This window comes from Microtus pennsylvanicus, chromosome 20, assembly GCF_037038515.1.
Source record: "Microtus pennsylvanicus isolate mMicPen1 chromosome 20, mMicPen1.hap1, whole genome shotgun sequence".
NCBI classification, from domain to species: Eukaryota; Metazoa; Chordata; class Mammalia; order Rodentia; family Cricetidae; genus Microtus; species Microtus pennsylvanicus.
Genome location: NC_134598.1, coordinates 26984109 through 27004020, shown reverse-complemented (window position 1 = coordinate 27004020; position 19912 = coordinate 26984109). Strand labels below are relative to the sequence as shown.

At 35.6% G+C, this 19912-nt stretch overlaps 1 long non-coding RNA gene across 1 annotated transcript in view; it reads right to left on the bottom strand.

Moving 5' to 3' along the window:
- The window catches only part of LOC142838584 (uncharacterized), a 188160-nt gene that overhangs the window by 131237 nt on the left and 37011 nt on the right, over positions 1 to 19912 (bottom strand). Inside the window, exon 2 of the long non-coding RNA XR_012908600.1 lies at positions 11670 to 11840. This is a non-coding gene — a long non-coding RNA (uncharacterized LOC142838584). The remainder of the gene's footprint in view (positions 1 to 11669; positions 11841 to 19912) is intronic.

Sequence of the window (19912 nt, the reverse complement as noted above, 5' to 3'; positions counted from 1 at the left end):
ATGGGAAGCTATGGTTGTACTCTCACAGATGTCTGAAAAACACAGACACATAGCAAAAATGGCTTACAAAAGAACAAGAGAACCAAAGTATTAACATGAAGTAAAATGTGCAGACATTTATTTTTTCTTTATATTTTCCACATACCATGAACATATCACGTGCATATGTAGTAAAGATATATACACTGGAACCCAGTGCATAGGAAACCAAAATATATTTCTAGTCAAACTTTTCCATAAGCTATTTCCAGTTTGGAAAGACAATTTTCGTAATGTTCACGACTTGTGGGAGAGTCTCTCAATTAACTGTGTGTGTGTGTGGGGGGGGTATTTATGTATATGTGTATTACGCTAGTGCATATGTTTGTGAGTGTACATAACGGTTGTACAAAAAGAAATAAAAAATAAAAACTCATGACTAGAAATCAAAGTTTGTTTTTTGTTGTTTATGCCTTAGGGAATATAAGATTAGTCTCTTTATTTGGCAATTTTCATCTTGTGATTCAATGTTATGGTATTTGTCCAATTCAGTTTTTTTCTGTACAAGTACTTTTAGAATTAGAAATTTATACTAATATATTTGCAATTTACTATTGTTTTCGAAGATTTCTTAAAATTGTTTTTATTGAGCTATATATTTTTCTCCACTCCTCTTTCTTCCTCTCCCCTCCCCTTCTTCCCTCTCCTATGGTCTCCACACTTCTAGTTTACTCAGGAGATCTTGTCTTTTTCTAGTTCCCATGTAGATTAAATCCTTGTATGTCTCGCCTAGGGTCCTCATTGTTGTCTAGGTTCTCTGAGATTGTCAATTGTAGGTTGTTTTTTCTTTGCTTTATGTCTAAAATCCACTTATGAGTGAGTACATATTATATTTGTCTTTGTGGATCTGGGTTATCTCATTTGAAGAAGGATGCTCAAAAGAAATCCCACATTAGCTAAGAATAGAGTATAATAGAGGTTTATTTATTTAGCGGTAGACTCGCAGATCACAATCCTCTCCTGGAACAGGGAAAAGCAACCGAATTTGGCAGCCAGAAAAGAGGCCTGTTCCTGTGGAGGTTGCTGCTTTGTACGTCCTCCTGCAGAAGTTGCTTACAAGAACTGGTTTCAAAGATTTAATGGATAGTTCACTTCCAATTGATACAATAATTTTAACTCTTCTAATGTGGGCTTCAACATTGCCCCAGAATTATTCAGAATAACCTTACTTGTTATTTAACAATTCACCAGAAATGGGTTGTCTAAAAATTCTTTTTGTTTTACAAGACTTGGCTTTGAACAAGAAAGAACATTAAAAGTACACATAGTCAAAGCCAGTAGCTATTATTATAGCCAAGCATTCTAACTGATCCTAGGCATAGTGATACAAGACTATAATCTCAGGATTCTACGGACTTAAGAGGCAGAATACTTCTCAGTGATTATCTTTGACTAGTATTTCAGTATGAAGTTTGAATTCTTTCCTGTTGAGCAGGTCAAAAATCTCAACAGAAGGTAGTTAGTTTGACCTCTAACATTTGTGTGATGTTGCTCCAGTGGGCGTATTTTTTCCCTGGCAGATTGGTAATTATACATAAATACACATACATATATATGTACACACACACACACACTAGAGGGTCTTGGGTCTCCATGTTGGTTCTCTTACACGTTACATTTTTTATTCGTTTAGTCCATTCCCCACCTCCTCCTCACTCAATACAAACCTCCAACCCCTCTCATCACCATTTAACCCACAAGCCACCATACCCACCTTCTTCTCTCACAAACCTCTGTTCTACTATTGCCCCAATTAGATTACTTAATTGGGTTAAAATTCGTTTCTATGTGGCTTTTTTATATGCCCTTCATATGGGTCTTCAGATAGACTAATTTCTTCAAACTTCATTTCCTCCATCCCACTCCCACTTTTTGCTTAAACTTTTCTGACCCTTGTGTGTCCCTCTATACATTTGCTTTACCTATGGACAAAATATTAAAAAATAAATAAAAGGACAGCAGAATCATACTGACAAAAGCTGGAAAGAGAATGATGGTGCTTTAACTAGTACTGAGTTGCAATCAGAGACAACTAGAAAAAAATGTTGATGCTCTTTTTAAAATAGCAGCTGAATAAGGGGAAAGGATCACATGGATGGTATTGCCTTTTGCTTTATTTCCCACAGCCCTCAAAGTCCAAAGATGAACCTAAAATTAAAAAGAGTAGGTGATCCATGGTTTCTCTGAACTCAGCTCGCCCTATTATACTCACAAGGCAAAGCTGAGACATCGTATCAACTCGTCATTATTTTCTTTACATAGTCTAAAACCAATAAGCACACAACAAATGTTTAAAGTATATCTCAAAATATCATGGATATCCATTTCGTGCTTATGATTTTTATCAAGAGAAGAGTTTTTGGTGCTATCAGATTTAACCCCTACATAGACCTAATCATTAATGATCTTCCTGTATTGGCTGTGTGAAAAGGTTTAAATCAGCTTTTATTTACTCCACATGGTTATCGTTTAGAGCAATAACCCTATATTCTCTTGAGAATGTAGTCACTGGAAATGCTTTATAAAAAGCACAGGACGTTGAGGCAAACAATTGGTATTGTGAATCTGGTCCGGGTGAATGTTTGTACTATGTGGCCATTTCCAGGTATCCTCTTTTAAACAATGTGGTTCACATCAACACTGCACTCCACGAGGTTTCTATTTTTGCTTTTCTTGAACAGGACCAGAGGAAGAGATTAAAATGGGTCGTTCAGGGAGAATTTTCTGGGTGACATGGAACTCAAGGAAGTCTAATCATGGAATGATTTCAAGAGGCTTTAAATTCTTGTTGCCCGGTTTAACTCTGTAAACAATTGATGTATGCTGAGCACCCAGAGGCTGAAATGTTGATAACCCATTTCTATTACATTTATAGACATTTAGCAGAGCCTATGTACAAGACGTGTGAAAGAATTACCCATGCTTTACCAGAGTTTGGCTTAAAACACAAGACAGAAACAAAAACAGAATATAAAACAAGTTAGAGTATATGTGTCCCTCTATTATGTTGATTTTTTTTCAAACAGAGAAATATCTAAAAGAAAATTTATACAATTATTTTGAAAGAGAATATGTTTTGAAATAGCAAACAACTCAGTAGAAACTTAAAAGTGTTTGCTCTTTAAACTTAAGAATACATACACTTAAAATATCTGCATTTTCAACAAACTGCTGTGTTTAGGGACAATTTCAAAAAATTATTTGGATTATCAAAGAAATATCAGAAAGAGAGCAAGATGCCAAAATAGATTTAATTTAGAAACTTTTTCAGTGGGGCAATAAGCAATCTCAGGTTAGAGATAGCCTCAATGCTAACTAAATACAAAAAAAGAGAAAGCAAGTATCCCAAGTAAAGTAAGTGCAGACTTGCTACGTGAAGGGACCTATGAGGATTCCATCAGAAGATAGCTTGGTGAAACCCAGGAAGTGAAGAATTCTTCCTAAACTAACATAAGTAGATTCAGTTCCAACACCGGCAGATACTAAATAATATGGCCTAAAGGATCCAACGTACTCCAATAGAATAAGCTCAAAGAAACGTTTTTATTAGAATTCACAGGAAGATTCAGTGTTATCTAAGAGCATAGTGACTGGATATGGGAAACTCTTTCAAATTCCTTCATTGGAGGGAGGAAAAGGAAGGGGGAAAAATTGCAATTATAGAGTAATAAAATTTTAAAAAATTTGGTGCATTTTTACCTATTTATAAATAATGTTACAAAACTTGCTTTTGCTGTTTTTCCCTGTGATACAACATTTCAAAAGATAATTTCTAATTTTTTTCCTTAAGCAAAAATAAATTTTTTAGTAAGAAACGCAATAAATTCTGTCACTGATGAATCATTTAGCAATGAATAGCTCCAGGCCTGATTTAAGGACCACACTAATACCACAGGCAGAAAAGGATGCAAAAAGAAAATAAAATCTGGTGTAAGTGTGGTCTAAAGAATTAATTTAAGACATTCCTTTCTCCCTTGCTTGTTACAACAAAGTAATGACATCTGGGAGTCTTTTGCGTGGAACTAGACTCAGGCAGCCAATGGAATGCAGAAATAATAGAGACAGAAAATTCAAGTCTAAATTGTTTCAGAGTGTGAACTGTACTGTCGTAAATACGGGAACTGAAAATTTTACACATGCAATTAGGAAAGACCGGCTGTTTTAGGACAGGGTTGGAAGCATGCAAATTGCTGCTGCAGAGGATGTGAACTGGATTCCTGCATCCGCACCAGGAGGTGCACAAGAGCCTATAGCATCAGCTCCTGGGGATCTGATGCTCTTTTCAGAGACCACTAGTACCAAATATAAGGAACAAATATAATATATACACATTTCTTTCCTTTCAACTTTTATTTTTACCTAGTGAGAGCAAATGCAATTTTAATCATTGAGAAATACCCAGACCTCTTTCCTCAGAATGTATTTCCGAAAATACTGCTTCTTTGTTTCGACTTAATTTCTATTTAATAATAAAGTAAAACTTTACATAAATGTAGTCAAGTATATTAAGTACACATTTACGGTGTGAACCTTTTTATACCTAATAAAAACTAAACAGTTCTCCAAATTAATAGTGATCAAAGTATGAAACTATTACATTAAATAAATTATTCTTCCTTTTGTAAACTAGAAACATTACTACTTTTCTATGGTACTTAGAATTGAAGTGAGGGTCATGGACCTGCTAAGCAAGTGCTCTAATTTGGAACTAAAATCTCATGCCTGAATTTAAATTTTATTTTGAGACATAATTGCAATAAATTTCCCAAGCTGCCCTTGCACACGCACTATATCCCAGGGAAACAATGAACTCGCAATCCCTCTGCCTCAGCCTGTTGAGTAGCTGGCATTACAGTGCATACCACCAATCTCATCAGTCACTTTTGTGCCCAGCACTAGCAAGGCTCCACAGAAAGAACTCACTGCAGGAAAACGTTACTTTAGTTCAAAGTTTCAGAGGGTGGCAGACAATGATGTCGGGAAAGTGTGCACATTGAGGGAGCCCAGTTCATGATTGCAGAAGCATTTGGGGAAGTCTGTTCACGCCATTGTGCTAAAGGAACCACCACAATGTTACTGGAACCGAGAACCAACCATCACCTCTGCAGGCCTGTCCATAAAGAACTAGTATTTCACCTCTAAGAGTCTACAAAACAGTGCCACAAACTGACGCTTGCCAACCCTAAAATGGCTCCCTTGGTTAGGATAACTTCTTCCCTGCTCCCATATCCACCCTTTCTCCATCTCAATTACCCCGTTCCCCCAAGCTCTCCCCAATCCTCTACCCTAGTTTTCTAAATTTCAAACTCCTTCTTCCCTTTTTTATGACTAAAAAGCCAGCTTCACGTTCTAAGATTTCATGTATCTATTTATAAACCAGATACGTATATTGAGTAACCTTCTTGATAATGATCTTTGCAACGACCAGGAGGTACTGTGTTCTTGACATATTACACATATATAAACCTATGTTGTAAAAATAAACAATGAACATTTTACAGCTTTGTTGACATCTTTCTTGCCTCCCTCAATCTCTTCTCTTTTTAATAAGTTTTTCTTATTGCATAAATGACCATCTCTATTAACTTTTTAGAGTGGGTATCATCGCTATTAATTCAATGTATATTCTACTACCCCAAATTACTCTTCTCTATCCACCCTTCAAACATGTTCAGACTCACGCCATGCATCTGTGTGATTCTCTCTAGGTCATTACCATCTCTTCATGAGAACAACAAGAAAATCACTTCTCTGTCATTGATCTTGTTATGGCCTTCTGCCTCTCCGCCACTTATCCTGTCATTTTAGTATTTTTATTTTTTTTGATAAGCAGTGATTTCCCCCCAAAATATCCTACATCATTTTAATCCTCTGTTTTAAGGCATACAGATGCTCCCATCTCAATCTACTATGGTCCCATTCTTTCTCTGTCCTGCGATGGTCACTATTCTTCTGCCCCAGCACAAACACATCCTTGATTGCCTACTTCAGACAGCAGCTTGCAGTCGCTACTTGTCACCTGTCAGATAATGCCAAGGCTTTTTCTCTTGTTTACATTGCTTAGTATTTGCTTTCGTAAGTTCTTCATCCACCCCCTCTATTCTAAAATGCATCCCTGCATATCCTTGTCTTCTCCAATGCTCTTGAATATTCATTTATTTATTATTTGATCTATTTTTAGAATTTGTCTCTTCCCACTGAACCAAATGTTCTAGAAACACTAATTTTATGTGATTATTCCGCAATCCATACTAGTACTTCTCAGAATGACCAGCCATTCTTATCAATAAATAGCATGCAATAAAACAAATGGAAAAATAATCTGTATACAATAGGAGATGAGGAGCTCATTGATGCTTCTAAATTAGTAACATCCATATATACTTACCCAAATTTATTTCTTGGATATGTTTGAAAACTTTTAGGGAATGGAGACACCACTAAGGGTAAATTACATGAACGTGGTACTAAATGTGCAGAGTTCAAGTTCTGGATATGACGTAAGCTCTGTAGCATTTGTTTGCTTAAACTTTGTAAGACTTGACCTCATTTGCAAGGGTTAAGAAACTTTCTTGTGATTTCTGTAAGTCCGTATTCATCACCTAAATGATTTGAAATGCCATTCTTGGTATTAATGGTGTATTATTATAAAGTCCTCAAAATGGGGACCTCATACTCCCAAATGTGCAGAGAGGCAATGATGGCCTATGTAGACGCTAACCCTGTTGATTCTTGAGTAATTTGCACTGAGTATGCGTAATGGCTTTCCACGAATCATGTGATCCCTTATCCTCCATCGCCTAACAGAAGGTAATAGACATTGGTCCTAATTTTGTTCCTCTTTAAAGACTGAAATGAAACAAGGCTTCAGAAATAAATGATCATTTCAGTTTTCAAACTGCATATTCATTAGTATATTTACATTCCAAATTAATGTTTTTGAAAATAGGATACCCTCCAGTGCATCCACATGAGACCAGATTCTCAGCTGATATTCATGTCACAAATTACTGAGAAACTATATGGCATGGCAATGAGCTATTGGACAATATTTGACCATTTTCCCTTTATAGGTGACTTTGTACCAGTGAATAGCATGGCTCTTGGATTTATTGAGCATCCCTACTTATTTCTTTATGCTTCAAAATATTAAACTTCACTTAACTAGAATAACTACACATTGATTTGCTCAATAACAGATATCTGGAAATAGTACAGAATTTCTCTAGTTTATGTATTAGTCACCAGTATAGTAGGTGACAGGGATATATTTTCTGTACAATCATTTTTGTGTAAATAACATTAATAGAGCAATGTAATAAAAATACATAATAGAATTTGATTTTGACTTGGGTGTTTCCTGAGTATACATGGATCCTGAGAGATTATTCCTCTAAAACCACAAAAGACAACTTCTCTATGTTTGTTTTAAACATCAAATATTGTCATTTATATGGAAAAGAATTTTTGTAGTAAAAATTAATAACTATTTTTTATTCTTATTTGTTTTTTGTTGTTTTGGAGATTTTTGGTTTGTTTATTTTGTTGTTTTGTTTTCAAGACAGGATATCTCTGTGTAACCCTGGCTGCCCTGGAACTTGCTCTGTAGACCAGGCTGGCTTCAAATTGACAGACTTGTCTGCCTCTACCTTCTGAGTACTGGGAGTAAAAGCCTATGCCATCACAGGTTGCTAAATAAACAGACTCTTAAATCTCAACTTTCTGCTGAAGCAGTGAGTGGCTCACTTAGAACATTATGTCTTTTAACTCAGTTCAAAGCAAGGTTACCGACATTTGTAGAATTAAGCCTATCTGCCCTTTATCAGCACTGAGTAATATTTTCTTGTCAGAGTTTCTAAGCCATTGTTCTTATTTACTGACTCCAAATAAGCTCTGCATTATTTCAGCTGCCCTCCAAATCTATGTTTAGACATGGATGGTTCTATCACATCAGCTCTCCTTTAAGCCACTCACTGAATCCTTATGTGGATGGCATTGTGTTAGGCAGAGCATAGCTGGGAAGATACATGATCAGGTCTGAGTGTGTCGATTGTCTGTTCATCCTTATAAAATGTATGAAGCGTCATAAAATTTACATAGAGCCTAAAACATGTGTGAGGTAGTCTCAACAGGAAGATCACAAAACTGGTACAACAGTAGAGAGCTAAAACATGCATGACAGACACCTTTATGACAAAAATGACAAAACAGCACAGATATAAATGTAATGAAAAGCAACACAAAAACAAAACACAATATTGAGGATCATTGCTAAATAAAGTCCTATACAATTTTTACTTTTTATCATGATAAGCCCTATTAGTATTTCTAAGATAAAAAACTGGTAACTTGATCATTCCCATACATACATACATACATGCATGCATACACACACATACATATATACACATATGTGTGTAGATGCATATATATGTACATACCCATAGCATTCATATATGGACATTTTTACTTTTCACCTTTGAAAAATAGTTCTAATTATTTTCTTTGGTTGGGGAGAAACACAGAACAACATGAAAAGCACTATTTCTTTAAGGAAGACTTTCTTACCATAAACCCTCATGTCTCAGCTTTGCTGGCGTTTGTTCCTTTTCATTTTAGACACGGAGTTTGTTTTTGGGGCAGAGTGCTCTGACGGACCAATTTCTATTTGCCTAATTAGAATTCAGGATGTGATGAGAGATTCTGAGAGTATTTAAGCCGTTTGCCAAAATCTGTCCTTTCGTGGCTATAACTCAAATTCTTCAATTAAACTTAACTCAATGAAAATATTTCCTTTAGGTCTTCTGGTTAAAGTAATCAAAAAAGACAAATCATGACAAATGACAGCACCCATCTGTGATATTAACTGAAAAACTTTGTGTTTATAATCCACAATGGATGTATGAAAATGGCCTAAGAAGGAAACTGTCAAGTACATGCTCATTGGAACCTCTTTTAAAGGATCAAGCAAAACATTTTAAAAGGTAACACTGTCTTAGTCTTCTGCTCCTTAAATGTAATTTAGAATGAAAGAAGCAGCAATATCAATGTGTTTAAGGTCCTGATGGATGTTACTTTGTTTAAGGCTTTGTTTTTGTTGTTGGTGTTGGTGTTGTTACTTTCTATCTTTGTCTATTTTTTCTTGTATCACAAACAAGGTAACTTTTGAGAAGTGCCTTATCTTAGGATAATGTGTATAGTTAATGGGATGGAGTGCACAGTTCTGTGGATTGGTTTTATAATACAGTTCACTATTCTTACTCAAACCCTTCTATTCACTTAGTAAACAAACAGTCAAAGTTACAGGACGTTTAGGACCATGAAATATGTCTTTGCTGTAACCCAAACTAACCTAAATAGAAAATGACCTGATGCCCCCTTATCTTGATTAGCTGTTAGCACAACAAATCAAAACATCTGATTCGGGTACTAAGTCACCAATTTACACCTCTGAAGAAAATAACCAGTTTCGGATTGGTCTATCTATTGCCACAATATTTATTCAGGCTCCCATCCCCCAAGCAAAACACTGTAGAAATCAAGAATAGAAGACAAAAGACAATAAGGTCATTGAAGACTGCTAATCAAAAATAGTTGCAATGTCCTAGGCAGGTTCATGAGTGGCTAAGAGACAAAGTGGGAAACAATTTGCAAGTAGAAGCTACACATTAAAATAGGGAACCATAAATAGTTATAATGGAGCCAAATGCTGAGCAGCGTGCCAGGGCCTTACTCAATTGTTTCATCCTTTAATTATCCCTCTAAAAGAACTACCTTTTAAATTCATATAACAGCTGAGAAATCTGCGATCCAGAGAAGTTAAATGGTATTCATGGGACCACAGTTATATAAAAGGTCAAGGTGTTTTATAATTGAAAGCATGATCAAATGAAAAGCAAAAAATTAAATTAGCAAGTTCAGAAGTGATGAAAGCAGACTCATGGGTTCAGCCACTTGTAGGGGTCGAAAGGCAGAAAGCACCATGGCTGAAGGGCATGCAAGAGAGGTCTCATGAATAGGAAGACGTCAACAAGACCTCAACCACACTCTCTAATGGCAATTCTCTCTTAGAGACTAACTGGGGTTCCACAGAACTATACGAAGTCCTTCCATAGGAAGAGCCTTCAGTTAGCCAGCCATGCTCCTCCAGGCCTCCTTCCTTATTTGTTTGATAAGGATAATACATCTGTTTTCTCTTCTTTTTCCTTTGACTTCTGATGTTCTTAAAGTTTAAGGTATATTATTTAGGAATAACAATATCTAAAAATATAATTGTTTTATGTAGTTTGGAAATCCCTCCTTCATAAAAAATAGCTTATTCATGTGTTTCAGATAATATATTAATTGTTATTTTAAGTCTGCCATGGCTATATATTTTTCTATTTATTATCAGTTTCCCATGTTATTGTTCCTTGTCTCCTGTTTTCCATTTAGCCAATGAAATCAGTTCAGCTTCCCCTTCCACCTGCACTGTAGCTTTTTAGCCATAACGCTAAATTTTGTACTGGTAAAAGATTATAAAATAATCTATAAATAAGCCCATTGTAAGCTTACTGACTTGCTTTCTGTAACTTTCTCAGTCTGCTTTCTTACAGAACCCAGGACCACCAGTCCAGGAATGGCACCATCCAAATGAAAAAATGCTTTAGAGACAGATATTATGGAGACCTTTTTTCAATCATGATTCCCTCTTTTCAGATGACTCTAGCTTGTGTCAAACTGACATGGTATTATCCAGCACAAACAATGCTATCAGTTTCTAGCTATACATTTCAATTTCTGTCATATTTCCATAATCACTCAGTTTGAGGCTCTTTTTCTATTCTGGATTACAAAGGTAAGTGTGACCAACTTTAATATATGCAATTTTAAATTTGGATTTATAACTCGCTGGTTCATTGCCTCTAGAAATGACCTCTCTTCATGCTATGTGTCCTTCCGTTTTTCCTTAGCCATTGCCTTTAGTCACTGAATTTCAACAGTTTAAAGATGGGTACACATTGTAAAAGATTGGTATGTGTTTTCATCTTCTCCATTTGAGCTTCCCAGATTAGTGGTTGCTTGGAATAGTTTGAAGGCTCTGTAAAGCATTGATGCAGGGCACATAAGAGCTTTTAAAGTCAGGGATTCAGCCTTCCCAAGAACCTGATTGCGTAGACAATTTTAGACATTAATAGCATATGCTCTTAGATCTAAGAGCATGACTAGAGTTTCGTTCCATTATGAGTCAGGGCATTACTAAAATGCCATTGGGGAAAACAGCACAAGGAGGGTAATATCAAGAGATTAGGATAATGGAAGTACAAAGTATTTTTGATAACAGAAAAGTAAAGGAAAAACAAGCAATTTGCTTTCAAATATAGTTAAGTAGAAAATATAATTTTGGAGTACATCTTGACATAAATCAACCCTGGAAGGCTTTTTAATAGAGGGTGATTTTGTGATTCTTAAGAGGAATCTGATGGGAGTATGGTCAGATGGAACAGTTTCAAAAATACCTTAAAGGTAACAACAAAAAATAATTGCATTCTGGTTCAGTCCTGTTTTTAGGGTTCTTGCCCCACTCCATTTTGTAAATTTTGGTTTGCATTACCTCCTGTTAAACCAGCTTTTGGAACTTTGATCCTTACCTTTACATTAGGTTCAGTTCAAGAGATACTCTTCATATTTCTTCGAAGTAAGAGCTGCCACGCGGTCCGAAGAATGGGATCAATTGAGGGAGAATGGAGGAGTGGCAACGGCGCTCATATCGTGTGTGGTTTCTTGCATTCATCTTCTCAACGCCAGTTCCCATTGTTTTCCTGGTTCAAAAGTGAAATTTTCCTATTGTTAAAAACACAAGACTCAAAGGTCTTTCCTTTACCCTCTATAGTCACTCAATTCTACTGTCCTGCCCATGCCCACCTCCCCGGATATACCTGCAGAACCAGACCTCTGCCCTCTCCACCACCTGAATCATCTTCTAGCTGGCTGGCACCGCTACACTGCCAAGATGTTCCCCTAAGGTTGCAATGGTTTCCATGATCTACAATTTTAATTTTTGTGTTATTCTTTCTTAATTTGGATATTCTTTTAGTTATGATTTCTGTCCAAATTTTGACATGGCTGACCATCCACTTCCAACTCCATGACTCTTTCTCATCATCTCCAATGGCCTTATGGTTGAGTGGCTATCTTTCCATACAACTTTCTTATTTCCTTGATATTGTTCAATAAACCTACCTGACTTTCTTCTAATATACCATATTTCTTCACCTCATTTTCAGTGTCTCTCTAAGGTCACACAAATAGTGAAATATTTACCCAAAGTCCTTAGTGGGGAATCATATTTTATTCATTTTGTTTAAATATCAAACGTTTTTATTTACCTATAAATTTGCCATTTTATTTGTGCTTTGTATCAATGTAGTGAGAAGTTAGGTTATATCTTTAACCTTTGCCAACTCTATATGAGGAAGCAAATCCAACTTGTCCTTCAAGGATCTCATTGAATGTATAAATGCTTAGATTACACTTGCATTTCTTTCTCTGATAACATGTAGCAAAGAGTGTTTCAGTCTTGTTACATACACTTTTATTAATTGCTTTCCTCTGCAACCCCCCACTTTTACATATAATATTGATCACTCCTTCAATATAAACATGAATTCATATAAACCAATTTTATTTCAGGAGTAAAAGACAAGCTCCACCTACCCCAACATATTATTACTTCTTGTATGGAAATTAAAATCAATACACAATTCTGTGCTGCGTTCTTCTCAATTTCCAGATAGCAGAAATTGCCTTATCAATAAATACATGAATAAATTCTTCTTTGTTCTATAGCTCAGAAATCCCCATGTTTCCTGACAGGAATCATTGACTGGAAATGACTTACATATGGAGTCAAACGATAGCACTACATGTTTATAATGAGAGCTGATTAATATAATTGCCATATTTAGAAAGAGGGAACACTGAGCCTGAAGTGAATCATTTAAATTTATCCCAAACCATAATTTGCCATGCCTCATATGCCATGATGCACAGTAATTCTCAAGCAGGTTACCCATGTCTCATTTTTGCTAGTTTTATAATGTGGTCTTGTTACCTGAAAGTCATGTATTAAAGCAATTTATTTCATATCAGCATTCATTGTTACCTCTCTTTAATTTTTCGCTTTCTTGCAGTCATCAGTCACAGACAAACTCTGTGTTAAAATGCTTCTTTTTGATTATAGAATGGATAGTTATCTGAATGCTTCAATTTCCTCCCTCTTTTTTGGTCTCTATTATCATGGAAAATAAATCTTAGGCCATTCAAAGTTTAAATTTTTTGTGGGAACATAAATTTTCTTAATTGGATATGTATAATTTTTTTCTACATCTACACGAGTCCATGTTTGTGTTCATTAATTTTCCCTTAATGAAATGCCTGCGGGAGTTAGGTTACAAAGATAAGAATCTACTTTGGCTCACAATTTTGGAGGTATTAGATCTGGTCCAAATAGCCCACCGTTCGGTTTCTAGTGGGTGTACTCATGGCTAACACAGAGTCAACTACAGGAAACCGTAGATGAAGAAGGGTTTCAGATTGCTTAATCCTTTTCAAGCGTACAAACCCAATGAGACTACCTAAAGTCTGTGGCCCGTTCCCATCTCTGGAAAGTGTCACTGTTTTCCAATAGTATTCCACGCCTTTACCACATTAGCATTTAGCAATCTTTAAGGGCACATTAACACAATCATTGCACTGCTTTTGTTTGTATTTTATTATCTGTGTCTTTTTTTTTTTTAGAGGTTCCCTTGCCTACTTCCAGAGTTCAGACTGTTGTTACATTAAACTCCTACACTAGTTTCAGTCTTGCTGACACTGTTCTTTCTTTTAATTTACATGACTTTCCTGGTGTGGAGAAACTTATCAAGCTTATCTTCCACGGACTCGCTAGTATTTTTTTTTTAATCTCTGTGACTTCAGGTTTTAATTAGACAGCTTATTTTTCATTCCACCTCAATCTTTTCCAAGTTCACTCTGCCCTTTCTTCGACTGACTACCTCCTTATTTCTGGTTCGGGATTCTTCAGAATCTCCTAAGATGGTTCCATGTCTCACAATAATAGATCCACGTCAGATCTGCTTAAAATATGATGCACCATGTTGTTTATTTGTCTTTGCAAACAGCTTTCAAAATATGCATTTTGTTTTCTTTGAGACTATCATGTCATTTTGCAAACTTTTGTGATCGTAACCTATTACCTCCATCTCTCCCAGAAATTCCATCACATCTTCCTCTTAACTTCATGGTCTCCCTTTAAAGGTAGTTAACTAATTAATCTACTGAGTTCAATTAGAGCTGCCTATTTTAGTCTGGATGTGACTATATCCCCACATCCCCACATGTAAGTGACTCTACCTCTCCCAGAAGCCACCAGCTCTGAGGGACACCTCAAGGCAAATTGTGCCTCTTAAACCTACCATTTCTAACAATTTCTACTGGTGAGTGGTAAAACTAACATCATGTCTCTTGTCCAGTAGTTTCAACACGTAAGTTTCCCCCCTTTGTGGGCCAAATGACTCTTTCAAAGGGGTCACTTAAGACAATCCTGTATATCAGATATTATGATTCTTAACAGTAGCAAAATTACCTTTATGAAGCAACAACAAAAATAATGTATGTCTGGAGGTTATCACAACATGAAAACATGTATTAGGAAGGTTGAGAACCACTGCTCTAGTGGATTGCCCAAGTGTCAGCTTTCTTGATTTCTAGCTCTTTACCCCTAAAATCTATTTTCCTGTTATAGTCCCAGACTAACTTGTTTATTATGCTACAATTCTACACTAACAAAAATTGCCTGACATTTTAGTTGCCTTTAGCCTTTTCATGACATCATAGAAAAGACTTTATATTCAGCATTCTTTTATCTGTCTTTGGATCGCCTTTTCCGATGTTCTATGTTCTGGCATATGCTTCCTACTAAACTTTCTGAATATATCCGCTTCAAACAGCCACTTACTATATAACATTTAAAAAAATGTAGTCATAGTTTTTCTCCTTGTAGTGTTTCTTTATCTTTCGCCTCTTACATAATACTACATTTAGAATTGCACTTGTTTTTCTGTTTGTTTGTCTGACTGCTTCCCATAATGGAAGCACAGCTATTTAGGGAATACCTATCTTGGCTTAAGTCAGCCTTTGTGCCTTTGCATGGGGGAAGTTCAGTTATTTCCCAAATGAATGCATGATGATGGCAGCTTTATGTGTCAAGAACCATGTGTCAAATTCAGGACTAGGGTTGGCTGCTCTGGACCATCCTGTTAGAGTTGCTTCCAATGTTCAGGCTGCCTTCATGGTATCCTGTCAGTTCGATTTGCTTCTATATGGCTGGCAAAGTATATGAACATACCTTTGCACTGAAAACAGCATTATTAAGTAAAATTAGCAATTCCATGCTCTTAAGGCTGATAGACTATTAAAGAATTATAACATCAAAATTAGCCTGGTGGTACAGACTAGGAATCCCGAGATTGGCAAAAGAAGAGGCAAAGACAAGAGAATCCTTGATAAAAAGGACAGCCTCAGCTACCTAATCATAACCTGTGTCAAATGAGCAAATGACTAAAAACAATTTGCCATTAACACAAACAGAGCATGCCAAGGAGTAAACTGAGAGCAGATAATACATGTCTGATAACCCCAACCATACAATATTTTTGTTGTTACTTCATAACTGTAATTTTGCTACTGTTATGAATCATAATATAAATATCTGATATATAAGATTGTCTTAAGTGACATTATTGTTCTTTTACAAACCTGGAAAATTCAACTGAGGTTTGAAAATACCTCTGAAGGAAAAATTAGATGAAATGCAGAAAACCAAGATCAAGTCATCCCAGGGAAAGAATTTTTCCAGTAATGTTTGGATTTGTGTAGTCTCAGTATGCAAGTGACAGTAAACTAAAGCATACAGATTGTAATCCCTCAAGTCCCAGGGATTGCTGAAAATATCACACAGGGCTAGAGCAAAGAAAAAATATTTCAGGGGTCTGCTGATGCTGAACTAGTTGACTTCCAACTCAAAATCTCATCATCATGATAGTTTACAAAGTGAGATTAATATAAAATGTTTGTCACTAGCATAGAGAAAACACTAGGTGAGCATGACTTTTAGCCTAGAATCAAAATCTAATCTAAATCCCCCAGGATGGTTTTCCAATATGACAGGGTGATGACACAGTAAAATTCCTCCATCACATATCTAGGCATGTGTGCACACACATGCACATCAAAAGTAAGCACCTGAGCTAACACATGTAGTAACATTTGTTGCTGAAAGAGTGTACACACTGGGGAACACAGCAACCAAGTGCAGGCTTTACTATTTGTAGAGTCCCACTGATCCTAAATTGGCACAGAAGATGTTTCCTGAAGGGTATTTCTGCCGAGGTGGCAGACTCACCTGAAGACAGAAGATGAAAATGGAATACTTTTTGCCACAGTAAGAAATTTAGCAATTTGCTTAGCTTGGGGATGGGTCCAGATAGTGAAAGAAGCAGTCCATTAAGAAATGTAACCTATATCCTACATATTCATGTACATGTGAAAAGCATAATTTTATATGCTTTATATGAGAAATAAATGAAGTTAAGTTAAATAATCATAACCAACAAAGAGCTATTGTCAGAAGATTCTGGAACTGAGAGGGGATGAGTTATGATTTGATCCTCATACTAGAAATCATACTTATTGATAATTGAGTCCTGTTGATGTGTAGTAATTATATGCCATATTAAACCCTCACATTCTTACTAAAGACATACATCGCTAAAAGACTAGAGGTATAAAATGTTTTTATCAATGATATCTAATAACATTTTCAAATTTCCCAGTTTAATTTCAGATTCGTGTCTTCATTTAAAGGCTAAACAACTCTAGTCCTTCATATACATTTTCAAAGTGTAACAAGAGAAGACAAAATACAATAAAATAACAAAAGCCTTGAGAAGTTTAGCACTTCAAGAAAATTTGTGGGTTACTATATCATAAGAATAGTCAATTTAATACCTAAAGGATTTTTATGATAAATCTTGTAATGTATAAAAATCATACCGTGGCCATGTTGTATTACAATTTTGTAAAATTAGAATGCTAGTTAGTTCATGCTGCCACAATAAATTAAAGCAGAAGAAATATATAATTTGGTTAACTAATACATGGAGAACTTAATTAAAATTTTAGAGCTTCATAATTATTTCTGAAATAAGCTTAAGAACGAAAAGAGATTTTCTCCACTTGACAACTCAAGCGGTATAAACAGCATTGAGAGATTTGAAGTTGATATCCAAAATAAGCCATGTATAATTCTTAGAATTCATCATAGGGCTAAGAAATTTACTAGTATAAAATCAACATTCTGTAATCAATTGCCTCTCAAAAATCAATAGGATATGACTAAAGCTAATTTCTCTGCATGCGTATATGGTGGGTGAGCTGTTGTGTATGTCTGTTCACATGTGTATGGGCACACATATATTGGATGTACATGTACATGTCTGCACAAATACTATTTGGAAAATGCAGGTTGCCATTGCATGTTTTCTTCCATAGCTCAACAGTTTATTTTTTGAGGCATGAGCTCTCATTGAACTCAGCACTCTCTGAATTGGCTATTCTTCCTGCCTAGCAATTTTTCCAACAACCCTGATTCACTAAATGAGCTTGGGAATGTCATGCACCTGGCATTTGCCTTAGCTAGAGAAACTGTTTTATCTATGAGCTACCTTCCTAGCCCTAAAGAAACAAATTCAAAATTCTCTTTAGTAATTGGATAATGGAATAAATACCTATAGCAGATATGTTACAACCACATGAATATTCAAAGGTCTTATACTATTATTAAAACCTCTGAATTAATGAAACCATATTATTGTCAAGTGATGAAAATTCATCCATTAAAGACAGTAAAAGTTGTCTTATGTTTGTGAGCACTGGAGTGTCAGTATTTAGTTTACCTTGTACTCATTAAATTGATGGATTTAAACAATATAACTTATCGGTACTGATGAAAAAATAATTCCTGCTTGTCTGAAGACTACTGGCTTACAAAAAATGACACTGAATATTTATTTTAGATAGATTTTGTTTCTCTGTGCCGTCAAAAACCAAGGACCATCACTCGATATTATATGTGTAGTCTGACTTTCATTAAAACTGCTGTTCACATCATCTGTGAGACAGAGTGGAAGGAAGGAGAGACAAGTGAGACAGATGGTGCTAAATTGTGTTGTTTCCAGCCATTAACATTCCAGAGCTAAGATGATGAATTAGCTATTTCAATGCTTTTGAAACATATTTTTCAATGCTAATTTTAAAAAGTTACCCTTTTGCCATATTGTGTTGGGAAATAGCTATAAAATACAAAGAAAAGTTTAATCGAAAGGTATTTAAGGATAGGGGATTCCAGAAACTCTAAAAAAATGATTGTCTGCCATTCCCTCCATTCTGTGACTCCTATGTAGAGAAGGATAGAAGACAGGGCCGTGGAAAGGCTGATATTGCTCTGAGGTTTGTCTTTCTGATTGGTGCTGTTAATCTCTATCACAGAGATGAAATGTTGACATATTGCAAGACATGATAGATAAAGTCATGACCATGCTTTACAGGAAGCATCAAGACTAAAATTTCAATATGAAAGGCACTTTATATACTTCATATCTAATTTATTTAGAACAGGTGAAATTTGTGGCCTGCATGCTTAGCAGAGTTCAATTAAACAATCTTCACAGAAAGACATTCTCTTCTTAAATAAAGACGCTTTAGTTGTTACTAATAAAGCAAAATACAGGGGAAAAGTTTTCACTTTTCTTCTCCTGAATCAAAAGTTAAATGCAGTGTAATAATGTGGAATCACGGAAATGTGTTTGCAGCTTAGATGTGACATCATCTTTGCTTCCTTGTTTAGTGAACACAATTCTTCTCAACAGTAAGTGTACATGAAGGAAACAGACAGCCATGGCCCTGAAACGTGCAGCTGATTTGTAAATGTTCATAGTTGTCTTTAATTAATGCACACCCTGTCTTGAAGCCTGAAAAGGAGCACTGATAAAAATGTAAACTCAGAGGTAAATCTTTAAAAAGTCATTTATGTATGTATATATACATGCGTATAGACATCCTAATGCAATAACACACACACACACACACACACACACACACACACATATCATTATGACCCATAGACTCAATAGTCCAGGGTTTGCCCATTCCTTAGGAGCCAGATTTATGTACCCCACTCCCCAGACTCAGATATCTCCAGCTTTAGCTGCATCTGACCATGTGGAGTCATCCTTTGGTCCTTTCCTCCTTCCTTCATCTTCTGTTCAAATATGCATTGAAAATAAATTAATATGTATTACTTTTATAAAAACATTAAATGGTACAGATTAAGAATGATGTAGAAATTGTTATAGTAAATCTGCCTTATGAAGCATCAGGTCAATAATAATATCAACTTCATCCATAAAACATAATTGACTATTACTAAATTAGCTGTATCGAAATTAAACTTCAGACCATGTAGTTGCAAAATTTGTTTCATACATTGTGCTATTCCTTTCTCCCTCCAACTTTTAAACTAATATTCTACTGCATACTTACTACAGCCATTTTTTACTTACCTATTTGTAAATAAAATGTGCTTCTGCCTAGTAGTGCACAGAATGCTCCCCAGCATGTAACAGCTGTGGTAATTCACTAGACCTTAACCAGATGTGGAGATTTACATTTTAATTTATTGAAATTATATGGAATTTAAGAATCCAGCCCTTTAGTGCCTTGCATTTCATGTTCTCATTCCCCACACGTCATGAGTGGTTACTGCATTAGACAG